The following is a 15,450-nucleotide window of genomic DNA, read 5'->3' on the forward strand; positions in this document are numbered from 1 at the left end:
GAAAAGGAGATTTCAAACACCTTAAGGCCTAGGCTATTAGCTTAGGAAATTGCGTGGTTACTAACCCAATCCAATCCCAATCGACCCGGTTTCCTTGTTTTCTCTCTCTTTGTGACCATAGTTAGACAGCAATTTTTGTTTTTTTAAAAAAAAAAAAAGCTGGGGTGCAACTCCAACCCTACAATATATTTTATTTTTACCAGCTTTCCCTCTCGAAGCCCCACAAAAGAGGAGAGACCACAAAATATAACCTATATATACCTTAATACCCTATATAAGTGTAGCATACTGGCGACTTTGGTTTATACCAATTCAAAATGTACGTCTTATTATTATAAATACTCTTTTTTTTTTCATTTGTGTGGAGGGAGAGCTTTATAAAACAATAAAGTTCCATTTTGATTATGACCCAGTTCACCACATCAAACACCATCTCTTTCTCTTTTCTCTCTCCTTCACTTTCCTTCCTTATATACCTCCTCCTCTCGCTCTATTATACCCCCTTCGTTGGTTCACTCTCTTTCGTTTTCTCTCTCTCCCTCCAGCCATGGCTAGGTATATGTATATATACCCCTTTCCCAAAATCTAAAATAAAAAATCCATGCATATGTCAGCTATATATTATGCTCTCTTAGACATATCACACAAACATGGGGAAACACACAACTAAACGGGGTGTGATTGGGGTTATATCTCCTTGCTCGATTTTCACGCAGAGAAAGATGAGAATTATACATCTACCTAGTATATCTATATGTGCTTGAATATGTATACACATATGATTATGCACATGTGATTTATATGTATGTATATAATATCGTCATATATGGTTTTATTATTGCTCCTTTTTGTTTTGTTTTGGCATCGTGAACAACAATATACAAGAGTATGTGCCTGGCTCCCTGTATGCCATTTGCAGAGTCCACCGGAACATCGATGGCTTCCGTGGATGGCGTATGAGGAGCCATGCATATTCCATGTATCATATACATGGTAATATATGTATATATATATATATATGAACACATCCGCCTTTTAATTACATAAGGGGAAGCATTAGCAAAAAATTAAACATGTATTACATATAGATGGATGCAAGGAAGAGGGAATGAAGGGTATTATGGTCATCTTCCTGCAGTTGCAATCAGCGACGGGTAGCATTTTAACTGTAAAACTTGCAGGTTTTTCTTCTTATCTCCTCCGATCAGTCGACAACGAACAAAAGGTACTTAATTATTTCTAGTTCCTTCTAATTCATTGGTTCTGTTTATTAGGCGCTGGGGGATTTTAGGGTTTGTTAGTCAATGTGTTTTGTTTTTCAATTTTATTTTATTTTAACAAAGCAATAAGTAGTCATTAAGTTAAACATTATACAAAGAAATTGTTAGTCTACTTCTACTTTTGCAGATAAATAGTAATAATCTGTTTTTTCTTTTTTGAAGAAAGAAATAGTGATATTCTGATTAGAGAAAGTTTGGCCTTAGCATTTGTCATATTGCATATTGTAAAACTTTAACTTGACACATATGGTCATGTCATCGACCCAAAACACTTGTATCGAGAAGAGTGGGAAAGAAAATTTGTGGCCCAAATTACGGTGATTTATTAGAACTGTCGCACCTGACAAACATGGAAGTTACAACCTACCTAGCAACCTCTCATAGTTCATACATACATTAATCTCATCTTCTATATTACTTTTGTCTAATGGATATTACATGACCGCCTCTCTCTCTCTCTTTTTTCTTATTATAATTTTATTTATACGACTTTAGAAATTCAAGACACGACTTACTTTGAATGAAGATTTTGTTTTTGCTTTCCTTATTACATGTTTTTATATAAAAATCATTACATACATTTGTGTTATATTACATTTATGCACCTAATATGAAAGACAAATGAAATCCGATTCTAAAAATTATATGCTATATAAATATTTATGCTGAGTAAGTTAATAACAGGAATATGATGTGTATGATGATATGAGGATAAGAATCTGATTAGTGCTTTTCAGATCCATATATATATATATGTATAAGTTGGTACTTTATATTACGTGCATCATTATTAAATATATATATGTATGTAGTATTTTTTTTTTTATAAAAACAATTCTAATTTTATTGTAGAAAACATTTTTATTAATAAATGTTATATTTTCTTTTTGAAGAAATTAATTGTGTTATATTTTAAAATACATATTCTTATATTAATAATTTTTACTATAAGTAAATTTCCTGACAAAAAAAAAACCATAAGTAAATTTATATACCATTAATTTAAACAGCTGCAATCTCGCCTAGATTTGTGATAGGGACTAGTAAATTTTCTTTATATGTCATTCCTATTGACATAATCTTCTCTTAAAGAATCCTTTCAAAAGAAAAGATAAACTTTTTCTTAAAGAAAGAAAAATGAAATTAGAGAAAACAAAAAGAAAACACACATATAAATATAGTAATAAATTAAATGGCATAATCATGGCATTTAGCTTTTGAGTCAAAAGGAAGCAAAAAAAACTTTTGAAAAGGAAAAGAGAGACCTTTGGTGGGGAAGGAGGGGTGAGTATTTGTATTTCTAACAAACTTTTTTTTTTTTAATTTGCATTATCAACGTTTTACTTTCGGTGGGGGAAGGTAAGGTAGGGCTACTATATGTGTAATACGTACATTCCTACACCCTACATATGTCGATATATAAATTTGAACTTACTATTGAAGCCTCGTTTCTTACACTTACTGAAAATTTAAACTTTTTATTTTGAGAGAGTGGTAGTGATTTAATTAATGAGAAAATAAAACAAAAAATACATAATAATCAAACAAAAGAAGAGAAAACTAAACATATGTATATATTAAGAGAGAGGTGAAGGGTATCAGTTAGTCATATCAATAAGTTAGCTAGAGACATCATATTGATCATATATCTCGTCTTTCTTCGCATGCAAATATAGCTTTCGTGAAAGGTAATATTTGATGAGTTTAGCTCATATGTTATATTATATATGTATATACGATCAACAGTCGTACAGATTCTTAGGCTTAAATATGCAAGCAAAACTGGAAAAGAAAAAAAAAAGAAAGTGAAATGGACTCTTTAACTAGGCTTATTTGGTAGCATGGAGATCCCTATATCACCAAAATATCTCTTACTGAGTCGCTCACACATACATATATTACAAATATACTATTTTCTCTCTCACTATAAAAAATAATGCACGTACGCAAACTCACTAGTCAGGGCTTGATCATGATGAAGAAAGAAAAGAAAGATGGAAAGAAGGAGAAAAAAAAAAAGATTCTGGGAAAAGTAAAAGTGTTATTGGCAGAAGCAGGGTTATCATTATGGCTACTAGGGAATCTCATTACTCAAATACATAACCGAGTGGTCCACTTTCTCTCTCTGAGTTCTGAAAACCTCTCTCTTTTCAATTGGTTGGCAGAGAATATAGTTTACGGTCAAAGCAGGTCAAAAAGGACAATTGGGTCAGGCACAAGAGATGAGATGAGTGTGTGGACCACTCTTTTAAAGATCTCCCATCCTTCTCCTCTAGGCCTCCCTGGATTATGAACATATTATATCAAATATTATTTCTTATACGAATACAAATCTCTTCTACTTCTTCTTAAATAATGTTTAACCTAGATGTGAGTTTTTGTTCTTGTTTTGATTATTGTTATCTTTTTCAGTAGTGTCTGTCCGCTTATAAGTTGGTTTTTAGTTGGGAGAACATTCTTCTGGATTGATCTGCAGGTCTGAACACTTGAGTGTGTTCTTCCTTTGAATAAAAGAGCTAGACATAATAAATAATAATAATAATAAGTTTCCACCTGCAGTGCAGTGCAGGCTATATATAGTAGAGTATATATAACAATATATAACCATGAGGTGAGCCATATGGGGGCCACTACCCTCCCTTCCACATTGTGTTACGCTTCCCTTTAACAGAGATTGTACTCTTAAAAGTCTCAAAAAGTAGATTCTATATCTATGATTTCTGTTCAACTTTCATCATGCTTTTCTTCTTTTTCATTAATATTATAACTGTACATTTTTCTCTTTTTTTTGCTAGTTAATTTTTATTTTGCATAGTAGAAATGTCATGTCGGTATATATATCAAATATGTACGTAAAACGTTAATCTCTGCCTCTTTAATTTTGAATTTGAATCTATCTGTATGTAGCTAGATTAGCTAATTGAATTTTCTAATATTTATTTGGAATCGGTCTGTAGCTTAGCTAATTCTGCTTCTTTTTTGGGCAGTGAATGATTTTTCTCATAAAACTGAGATTTTGATGTTCTACTTTTAAGTTGTTGTCGATTTTTTGAAGGCGCGGTTTTCTTTTTTCCTTGGAAACTTTGACCTTACTGTTTAATTGTTTGTCATCCTTTGAGTCAAATATTTGATTGGATTCATTGTGTTGTCATATTTAGTTATAGATTAGACGAATAAACTGGGTCATCCTGATAAAATCGCCCCATATTTTGTATTATTTATGCTCATAAGATGGGTGGTATACTGTTCTTCTCTGACCATCTTATCGTTTTAGATAATTTGTTTATTTGTTCTTAGTTACTCTTATTTTCCCTCTCATTTATTAGACTTTTATCATGCATTTTCTGTCCAAGAAGGCATGTTTGATATTTAAAACGGGGCATACTTACATCTGTTTTGTTTTGTCATCTTTTTTATTGAGCTCTCTCTCTCTCTCTCTCTCTCTATATATATATATATATATATATTTGTTTGCTTTGGAGTGCTTAGCCAACGTAGCTAGTTAGGAAATTCTGAGTCCCTTACACTAAATTTTTTATTTTTCATAATAAACCCTCTAATTTAACATTACATAACAGTGATAATATAGAACTACGAAAGTTTTCATGTACTTGTGTATAATTACATAAGATAATAAAACTAACAAGATAATAAGTCTCACGCCAACAGTTGTGGTACGTATTTATAATTAATCTTGCATTAATAACAGCTATAGCAGTACTAACTCGAGGTGATTAATTATTGTTTTGAGTCTAGTTAACGAACTATATTTATATATATAATAGAAATGTATACAGAAGTAGGTTGACTGAAAAGGAAAAGAAAAGAAAGAAAGAAAAAAGATGGAGTAAGAGTAAGACTAATAATTAAGGGGATTGATGGAGATGTGAAGATGTGGATGATGTACGTTTGGCAATTTTAACGGTCCATGATGTTGTGGAGGATGGCTGGTGGAGAGACTTGCACATCATCAATGTTGATCTCTGTAGTAGTCATCATTCTTAAGGCCAATAATATTATGGGCCGAGCCTTGGAATTCTCTTGCACGCAAAGTAGACCAATCTTTAAAAACCCAACTGCTTCTTCTTCTTCTTCATCATCATCTAACAATTTTCGGGTACTACTACTTCTACTATAATTACAGTACTCCACTTGTTGTACTAGATTTCTAAGCTTCTCACTCTTGTACATTTCCCATGCCTGCATTTTAATTTGTTACCATGTACCGATCACGGGTTACTACTTTTTTATTAAATTCAAATGCATGCATGATACATCAGTCAGTGTACTATAAGTACCAGAGAATAAATATGTTGATCAACATTCGTAATTAGGCAAGCAAAATATTTTCATGAGTTTGTTGGTGAGCTTACTTGTTTAATGTGTGTGACTGGGAAAACTGACGTGTACATGAACAATTTTATATGTTAGTGATTTAACGGTTTGGTTTGTATACTACTTTTATTTTATATTTGGTACCTTTTCCACAAGGTAGTGCTCTCCAAGCTCTAGATCAAAATCAATAGCTGATCTTCCACTAACTATTTCCAAAAGTAGAACTCCAAAACTATAAATATCGAATTTTCGTGTTAGACGTCCACTGATGGCATACTCAGGAGCAAGAAAACCTCTAGTTCATCACATAAAATAAAAAATAGAAATGATCACAAAAGAGCGAGAGAGAGAGAGAGTGGTCATATAAGTTCTCTTACAAGGTCCCAGCAACTCTTGTACTGATATGAGTAATGTTCTCGTGAAACAGCTTCAAAAGTCCAAAATCTGAAATTTTAGGATTGAAATTGCTATCCAAAACTATATTGCTTGCGTTAATATCTCGATGTACAATGTGTGGATGAACTTCTTCGTGAATATATGCAAGCCCTCGAGCTATTCCTATGCAAAGTTTCCTCCGAGCTTCCCACGTTCTAAGTACATGGCTTCTTCTTTTCCCTCCATCCAATAAATTAATAATATAGTGTTAGTGATTGAAGCCCAAGAGGTTGGCCCAATTACGTTAGAGCCCAAAGGAGTGCAAGAACATATGAGAAGCTGGGAAAAGGGTTTGGCCCAGGATGCTGAAGAAGCTGTGTTCGCTGAAGAGGCACACAACGCAGAGGCAGGAGACCCGAGCAGCAGCAAAGCATGGGAGAACCGAGCGTGTGCCAAAAGGAATCGTGCGAAGCCTCGCTGGATGAGGGAGTACGTGATGAGGCTGAGATGTTGAGAGTATGTGAGGTCATGTAACTAATTTCAGTTAATTTGTATTTGGCTAGAGAGTATATATTGTTTGGCTGTTGAAAATACTGGGTTATGTTGAATGAAATAGCAATTTGATTGCCTTGGAGATTTTCTCTGTCTCGAAGAGAGCTTGACACTAACACTAGTGCTTTCATTGCTTTCTTCCTCCTTCATTATGAAGAACGAAGAGATTGCAGCACTTTTGCAGGCTTTGGACCTCAAATGGGAACAACGTTCTAAGTCCCAACTTGAGCATCTCAAGTCTTTTCTGGATGAACGTTTGGCTCAATTGTCATCACCATCATCACCGAGCATGGGTGGGGAGGCAAGTGCCATTCGTGAGCAGGTGCCGCGTGAGAAGGGAAGGCAATTTGATGCTGATTCCGCCTCCTGTGACTTGAATTCGATTATCAAAACTTTGCGGGTTAAGGTTCCACGTTTTGATGGTCAGAATGTTGATGATTGGATTTACAAGATCAACAAATTTTTTGATCTGCACAGAGTTGCCCCAGCTACGCGACTTGCTGTAGTCGCCTTTCACTTGGATGGAGCTCCGTCAACTTGGTTCCAATGGATGGAAAAGGGAGGCTCAATTACATACTGAGACTCATTCATTTCGGCATTGCAACTACGATTTGGGGCCTCAATCTATCATGATCCTCTGGGAAAGATTTCGAAGCTCACTCAGACGGGTCGTGTTTCTCAGTTCCGGGCGGAATTCGAATCCCTCATGCCGCACATTTCAGGTGTGGCCGATTCTATGTTCTTGAATTTTTTTTATATGGGGACTCAAGTCGAACATTTGACGGGAATTGTTGCTAGCCAAATCGATCAATTTGGCGGACGCTATGGCAAAGGCTCAGTTATTTGAGGATCAGAATGAGGATTTAATAAGTCGACAGAAATCGGAGGGCCACTGCTCTGGTTGGTCGCCGAGGGCCGTGACGGCTACCCCATTCACTCTGCCAGCTGCCTTTATTACTTTTAAACATGGTTACACTGCTTCCACCGTTACAACTCCGCCACCAATAACTCAGGCAGGTATCGCCCCTCTTCCTGTAAAAAAATTGACTTCCGCTGAAATGAAAGACCGTCGCGAGAAAGGCCTCTGTTATACTTGTGATGAGAAATTCAATTATGGTCATAAGTGCAAGAATAGGATGCTGATTATGTGTGTTCACGAGGATGAGCTTAAGACAGAAACTGAAACAAACGGACAGGACTTCGACACCGCAGAAGAGGAAGTGAGTCTCAATTCACTTTCAAATTCGATGAACCCCAAAATTTTTCGTATTACTGCCAAACACGGCAAAGAGTCCTTGGAGGTGCTAGTAGATACAGGTAGCAACAACAATTTTATCCAGGAGGCCTTGGCTTATCAACTACAACTGTTTTCGGAGGAGACCAAGCGCTTCAAAGTCTATATGGGTAATGGGCATTTCCTTTTGTGTTCGAAGATTTGTAAAGGAGTTGAACTAGTTTTGCAAGGACACAAGTTTGTTGTGGATCTTTATGTATTGCTGATTTCTGGTCTAGAGGTGGTTCTTGAAATGCAATGGTTGTAGACTTTAGGTCCATGTATTCATGATCATAAAGAACTCACTATGGAGATTTCATGGAAAGGTAGTGTGGTAAAGTTAAAAGGATCGACTGATGTTTCGGCACATCAGCTCTCTTACGCTCAATTCAATGCCCTATTGCAAGAAGGTGATGTGAAGATGTTGTACCATTTGTCTGCTGTTTTGGAAGACCAAGGCACGACCGTGGCTGCCTTACCTGATTTAGAGGCACATTTTTCAGCACCTAGCAAGGGTATTCTCACTCAATATGTCAACATTTTTACTGAACCCAAGGAGCTGCCACCTTACCGAAGTGTGGACCATTGCATCTTCTTACAACCGGGTTCATCTCCTGTGAATGTAAGGCCTTATCGGTACCCGCATTTTCAGAAGGACGTCATTGAGAAGTTGGTGCAAGAAATGATGGAAATGGGATTTATCTGACAAAGCACCAGCCCATACTCATCTCCGGTTTTGCTTGTTAAGAGGAAGGATGGCACGTGGCGATTTTGTGTGGATTATAGAGCTCTTAACGGAATTACGGTCAAAGATCATTTTCCTATTCCGACTATTGATGAGTTGCTAGACGAATTGGGCAGCACTGAAGTGTTTTCTAAGTTGGATTTGAGGGCTGGCTATCATCAAATTCGTATGGATAGACAAGATGTTCACAAGACAGCTTTCCGTACTCACGAGGGACGCTATGAATTTGTGGTTATGCCATTCGGACTCACTAACGCCCCATCCACATTTCAGGCGGCTATGAACCAGGTTTTTCGCCCATTTTTGCGTCATTGTTTTCTTCGATGACATTCTCATATACAGCAACAATGAGGAGGAGCGTGTTACTCATTTAAAATAGATACTACAGTTGCTTAGGGAACACACCTTCTTTGCTAAACTCAGCAAGTGCCAATTTTTTCAGCGGACTATTGAGTATTTGGGCCATTTAGTTTCCTCCAACGGAGTACAAGCCGATCCTTCGAAGGTAGCAGCCATGGTCAATTGGCCGATTCCACGCACTCTTAAACAGTTGAGGGGTTTTCTCGGCCTTACGGGGTATTATCGTCGTTTTGTGGCTCACTATGCCACTATTGCAGCGCCACTTACTGAGTTACTAAAGCGAGACAACTTTGTATGGACTACACTAGCAGCCACGACATTCACCCAGCTCAAGCAGGCTATGACCGACACCCCCGTTCTTTAGCTGCCAGATTTTTCCAAAGTATTTATTTTGGAAACGGATGCATCCAATGTCGGCATAGGTGGGGTACTTATGCAGAATGGGCATCCCTTAGCCTATTTCAGCAATAAATTGGGCCCTCGCTTTGCGGGTGCTTCAACCTATATCCGTGAAATGAGGGCCATTGTCGAAGCGGTTTCGAAGTGGCGTCAATACTTGTTGCGGCGACATTTCATCATACGAACGGACCATAAAAGCCTCCGTGAGCTGCTTACATAGGTTATACAAACGCCGGAGCAGCAACAATTCATGAGAAAGTTGTTGGGTTTCCAATTTTCTATCGAATACAAGGCAGGAAAATATAATTGTGTGGCTGATGCTCTTTCCAGGAAGCATGAATGGTCACTCTCATCCTTGCACTTAGCCATTAGTGCTGGGCGTTTTGATTTTCTAGAAGAATTGCACCAAGAGAACATCACTTGTCCGGATCTTCGCCTATTCCATGAGCAATTACAGCAAGGGAAATTAGATGCTACTCAATACACGGTTAGAGAGGGGCTGTTATATTACCACCAGAAATTGTACATCAGCCAACACTCCAACTTAAAGCAACCATTGCTGCAAGAGTTTCATGCTTCTCCTTCGGGGGGACACGCTGGGGCAAACCGCACATATCTCAGGCTGAGTTCCAATTTTTTTTGGCAGGGTATGCGCAAGGATGTGCACCAGTTTGTATTGGCATGTTTGGTCTGTCAAACGATCAAATATTCGCCAACCGCACCTTACGGGCTACTTCAACCATTGGAGATTCCCGAGCGAGTGTGGGAAGACTTGGCTATAGACTTTATTGTGGGATTGCCTAATTCACATGGAGTGACCAATATCTTGGTGGTTGTGGATAGGTTCACAAAGTATGCCCATTTTGGAGCTCTCCCGAACCATTATTCCGCGACTAAAGTAACTGATCTTTTTTCCAACATGGTGCTTCGCCTTCATGGTATGCCTCGAACTATTGTCTCAGACAGAGACCCAATCTTCACTAGTGCTTTTTGGAAGAAATTGTTTGAATTGATGGGTACGACATTGAAGATGAGCTCTTCTTACCACCCGCAAACGGATGGTCAAACCGAGGTCACCAATCATTATCTTGAGCAGTATTTGCGTGCCTTTACAGCCGAGCATCCTAAACAGTGGAGCAAATTCTTATCATGGGCGGAATACCATTACAACACCATCCATCACTCCGCTATTGGCATGACCCCTTTTCAGGCAGTTTATGGTCGTACTCCTCCGTCCATACCAGCGTACACTCGTGGTGCTACTACTATTCAGGTCGTGGAAGCTGATTTACTGACGCGGGATGAGATTCTTCACCATTTGAAGCACAACTTACAGCAAGCACAACAAAGGATGCAACAACAGGCCAATAAAAAGTGTCGCGATATTGAATTCCGGGTCGGCGAGTTGGTGCTGGTGAAACTCCAGCTTTACAGGCAAACTACTGTGGCCCACCGTCTCAATTCCAAGTTATGTCGTCGTTACTTTGGCCCCTTTGAAGTCCTAGCTCGTGCAGGTCCAGTCGTTTACACACTGAAGCTTCCTCAAGGAAGTCGCATTCATCCCACTTTCCATGTTTCTTTACTGAAACCATTCCATGGCAACTAGCCAATCACTTGTTACCCGCTGCCAGAATTAAGCATTGCCAACAAACTTGTTATGGTTCCATTGGCCATTATCGCTACTCGGATTCACATGAGGAATAACAAGCCTACTCCGCAAGTACTGGTTCAGTGGTCTATAAGCTCGCCTGAAGATGCCACTTGGGAAGATTTCAACACGTTCGTTCAGATGATCAAGCTGCCCAACCTTGCGGACAAGGTTTGTTTCGGGGAGGGGAGTAGTGTTAGTGAAGCCCAAGAGGTTGGCCCAATTACGTTAGAGCCCAAAGGAGTGCAAGAACATATGAGAAGTTGGGAAAAGGGTTTGGCCCAGGATGCTGAAGAAGCTGTGTTCGCTGAAGAGGCACACAACGCAAAGGCAGGAGACCCGAGCAGCAGCAAAGCATGGGAGAACGGAGCATGTGCCAAAAGGGAGCGTGCGAAGCCTCGCTGGATGAGGGAGTACTAGGCTGGGAAGTTGAGAGTATGTGAGGTCATGTAACTAATTTCAGTTAATTTGTATTTGGCTAGAGAGTATATATTGTTTGGCTCTTGAAAAGACTGGGTTATGTTGAATGAAATAGCAATTTGATTGCCTTGGAGATTTGCTCTGTCTCGAAGAGAGCTTGACACTAACATATAGTGAATTAATTTGTCGAAAAACATAATAATATAGTGAATTAAAGAATAAAAAAATAAAAAATAAAAAATATTTTTTATATTGTATTTTCAATAAATATTAATAATGCATTAATAAATCTTTATTTATCTTTTTATATCAAATTTTATCTTAAAATTAATGTTATTTTGACTTGGAACATAATACCAAATGTGGTGCCAATTATGCATATGTTGAATTTTGTGCTAAATCTCCACTATATTTAGATTTAGTATTAGAGATTGTCTAATTACTTTAATACCTACCTAAATACAATACATTACAGTAGAGTATTGCTACTTGAGGTGTGACATATTTTACATTTAGTAGTAAATAAAAAACATTTATATATTACCTTGCATGAGTTGAGCGAGACTATTATTTTCCATGTATTCATAAACAAGACTTCTTGAAGGCCCATCAACGCAACCACCATAAAGCTTGCAAGATTTTCATGGTTAATTTTGGTCATTGATGCTATCTCAGACATGAACTCTTTCTCTCCTTGTTTTGATTCCGCCGAAAGAACTTTTACAGCCACTGTAGTTCCATCATGAAGTTTTCGCTATTTAATTTAAATTTTTTTTTAAAAAAATTATTGTATATTTAATGCTTGTAAACATTATACAAATATTCTAAAATATTACTCAGTTAAAATTTGCAACTAATACGATACTATTTGAGTTATTTACAAATTAGATATTTACCTTATAAACAGATCCAAAACCCCCTTCACCAATCTTATTCGATAAACGGAAGCCGTTTGTGGCTACTTTGAGTTCATTGTATGAAAATGCTTGCATATTTTGAAGAACTTGTAGACCTGATATGTTGATCATTATTGAGCAATTGATTAGTTAATTTAATATATATTTCAGCTAATAGGACTTTTATCATGATTACTTCTTATTCATTAAAAAATAAATCATGGAATTTGAAAGACTCGTTTTTGGGTCCAATTAGTAATTTTATAAACCGCCTTTTTATAATATTATTTTAGGAGTATAATTTTATTTATTTTACTATTTACTGGTAATAATAAAAAAGGAATATTTCCGTACCAAATAAATAGAATATAATTTGACCAGTCCTTGTAAGTTATATTGAACCAAAGCAACCAACTCTCTCATAGCCCCGTTTATTTCCCATTAATCATCAAGACAAAAATAATTATGAGAATGTACATATTTTCAAAGCATACTGCATTATTTTGGTCCAATGTCAACTTGATCTATCTTATCGATCATCTCTCACCCTTTATTTTCAGTACACATAATAGTATATAATTAGTTTTATTTATAAAATTTATTAATTATATTTATTTAATTTTTATTATTCTCATATAAATTTTAAATAAATAAATAACATTATATATAAAATAATAATTGGTTTCTTTAAGTATATATATGATATGACAAATATTTTTTTCATAATAAAAATTAAGATTATGTATTATATATTATTATAATAATAATATTTTATAATATTTAAATTTATATTAATATATAATTATTAAATATCTAATTTAGTATTATATATTATTATAATAATAATATTTTATAACATTTGAATTTAAATTTATATTAATATAATTAATAAATATTTTTTAATAGTCTTCAAAGTATATTCTGTTAAATATATTTATAACATTCGGTTCAATTAACAAAACAGACAATTAAAGAAAATATATGTCTCTATACACTAAAATATATAGAGGAGACATATATTTTCGTGTGTCTAATATTAATTCAAACAATTGTTATTGTTTATTAATTAAATTTTCTTTCAACTACCACTACGTATTTTGTCGATTCCACCTAATATTTAATTATAAATTAATTGATGATCTCAGCCATCGCAAAAATAGTCTAACTATATTATTAAAGAAACAAAAAAAAAATTGAAAATGAAAATTAGATATCCCACTAAAAAAAATTGACTTTATACAATAATACGATTAATATGTGGGATCAAGCAAATAAATATTTGCTAAATTTACGTTATTCTCTTTTAACTAGTTTTTTTTTGGTTTCAAATATATGACAATATCACTTTTTCACATCGCAGAAGAAGAATTAACACGAATACATGGAAGATGATTGTTGTATAACGCAATCACAATATATTGAAAGAAATAATAAGGAAATTTTAATAGCATTATTAAAAATTAAGTCAAATATAAGGATCAGGCTAAAAATTAGAAAGTAAGAAAGAAATTGTCTATCAAGAAAAGTAATAAATCGAAGCCAAGCTAATAAATATAGCTTGATCCTTAATGAAACTAAAGAATTAACGACATGATATTAGCTGTATATATAATAATAATAATAATAATAATATTTACCTTGAATGGTATCTTCGCCGTTGATTCCTGATGAAGTAAAGAAGCACTGGGATGAGCAAATGAGAGAAAACAGCTTCATGGTAATATAATTCAAAATATTGAATATATATTTGTCCTCTGATGTATTCCACCAGTAAAAGCTACTTTCTTTCGATGTATAATATCTTCTGAGTCACCTCCTATCTATATCCGAAAAAACTCCATATATTTAAGTAAATGTATTTGGTCCATGTTTTCTTTTCAGCTTCAAGATATAGATACATTATATATTTATAGCTAGAGAGAGAGAGAGAGAGATTACTATATATCAACTAATAATTATTGGTGCCGTACGTTAAAGGTTCAAAGATCGACGATCTAGTTGTAAATATTGGATGAAGTCGTTAAATAAATAGAAACAAAGAAAAGAAAATGTATTATTCAAATAGGAAGAGTAGTTATGTAATATACATGCGTCAGTTATATGCAACGGTACGAACATGTTCGAAAATTTTGCATTTCTGTACAAATCCAGGGAGGCGGCTAGTAATTTAATTAGCGAGAAATTAAAGGAAGAAAAAAATCATTGGAGAAAAAGAATTTGCTTCATTTGACCAATAATTGATTTTGATAGGTAATAAGTAATAACGATATACGTCCTCCACGGCGACGTATAGTGCGTACTGTCCTTTTCTAGTTGTTGGCCTTTGTATGCATGGAATATCATGCTAGTGCAAATAATTGTTAGTAGTAGTTTGAGTGGAGTTGATATAATTAAAATACTTAGAAAATTAACAAGCTTTAGGTATAATATATATAAAATTAATTACAGCCTAATATTAATTACACTTGGAAATGAAAAAAAAAAAGATATATAATATTAATGTTACACCACAAAAGAGACACGTTCTACCGAGAAGATATGAAAAAATGTTGTCTGTAAAAGCATTTTGGCACTGGCAAAAAAAATTCTCGCAATTTTTGTTGTTTCAATGGTTTCACCGACAACTCTTTAGTCTCTACCAATTATAAATATTGTCGGTAGAAACTCTATATCAAATCTTCTTCAATCTCCTCAGCTCATTTTGAATCCCCGCCCAAACCCATTTTTCTCCATCCCAAAACCTTTTTTTTCTCTGAAAATCTCCCCCCTCGAGTGCAATTTCGTCCTCAAGGGCTCTCTCTCTATTAGGAAAGTCCCAATGAAAGAGAAGGTATATCTTTTATTATGTATATGTCACAAGAGTACAAGAGAAGCTAAGTTAATATACTCAGTAGGTTGAGTTAGTTGTATTAACTAACTAAGGTTACACCATAGTTAACTTAACTATATATGATAGGGTATAACTTAACTATATATAATATCCTAATACTCCCCCTCAAGATGTATATAATAGGGTATCCTAATACTCTCCCACAAGATGGAATGTACATATTTGTAAGACTCTTAATTTTCCATTTTGAACCTGTTGTCGAAGTATGTGACAATCAATTTCAACATGCTTGGTGCGTTCATGGAAGACGAGGTTCTCTGAGATGTGTAAGGCAGCG

At 35.3% G+C, this 15,450-nt stretch overlaps 1 long non-coding RNA gene and 1 pseudogene across 1 annotated transcript; one reads left to right on the top strand and one right to left on the bottom strand.

Moving 5' to 3' along the window:
- The first annotated feature begins 329 nt into the window (after positions 1 to 329).
- On the top strand, positions 330 to 4,531 carry LOC133798567 (uncharacterized). The gene is made up of 2 exons (XR_009875951.1): positions 330 to 1,225; positions 3,446 to 4,531. It is a non-coding gene; the product is annotated as an uncharacterized LOC133798567 (long non-coding RNA).
- A 667-nt stretch (positions 4,532 to 5,198) lies between these two features.
- Positions 5,199 to 14,130, bottom strand: LOC133796177 (putative serine/threonine-protein kinase; annotated as a pseudogene).
- Between the last annotated feature and the right edge of the window lie 1,320 nt (positions 14,131 to 15,450).

This window comes from Humulus lupulus, chromosome 8 (genome assembly GCF_963169125.1).
Source record: "Humulus lupulus chromosome 8, drHumLupu1.1, whole genome shotgun sequence".
Classification (NCBI taxonomy): Eukaryota; Viridiplantae; Streptophyta; class Magnoliopsida; order Rosales; family Cannabaceae; genus Humulus; species Humulus lupulus.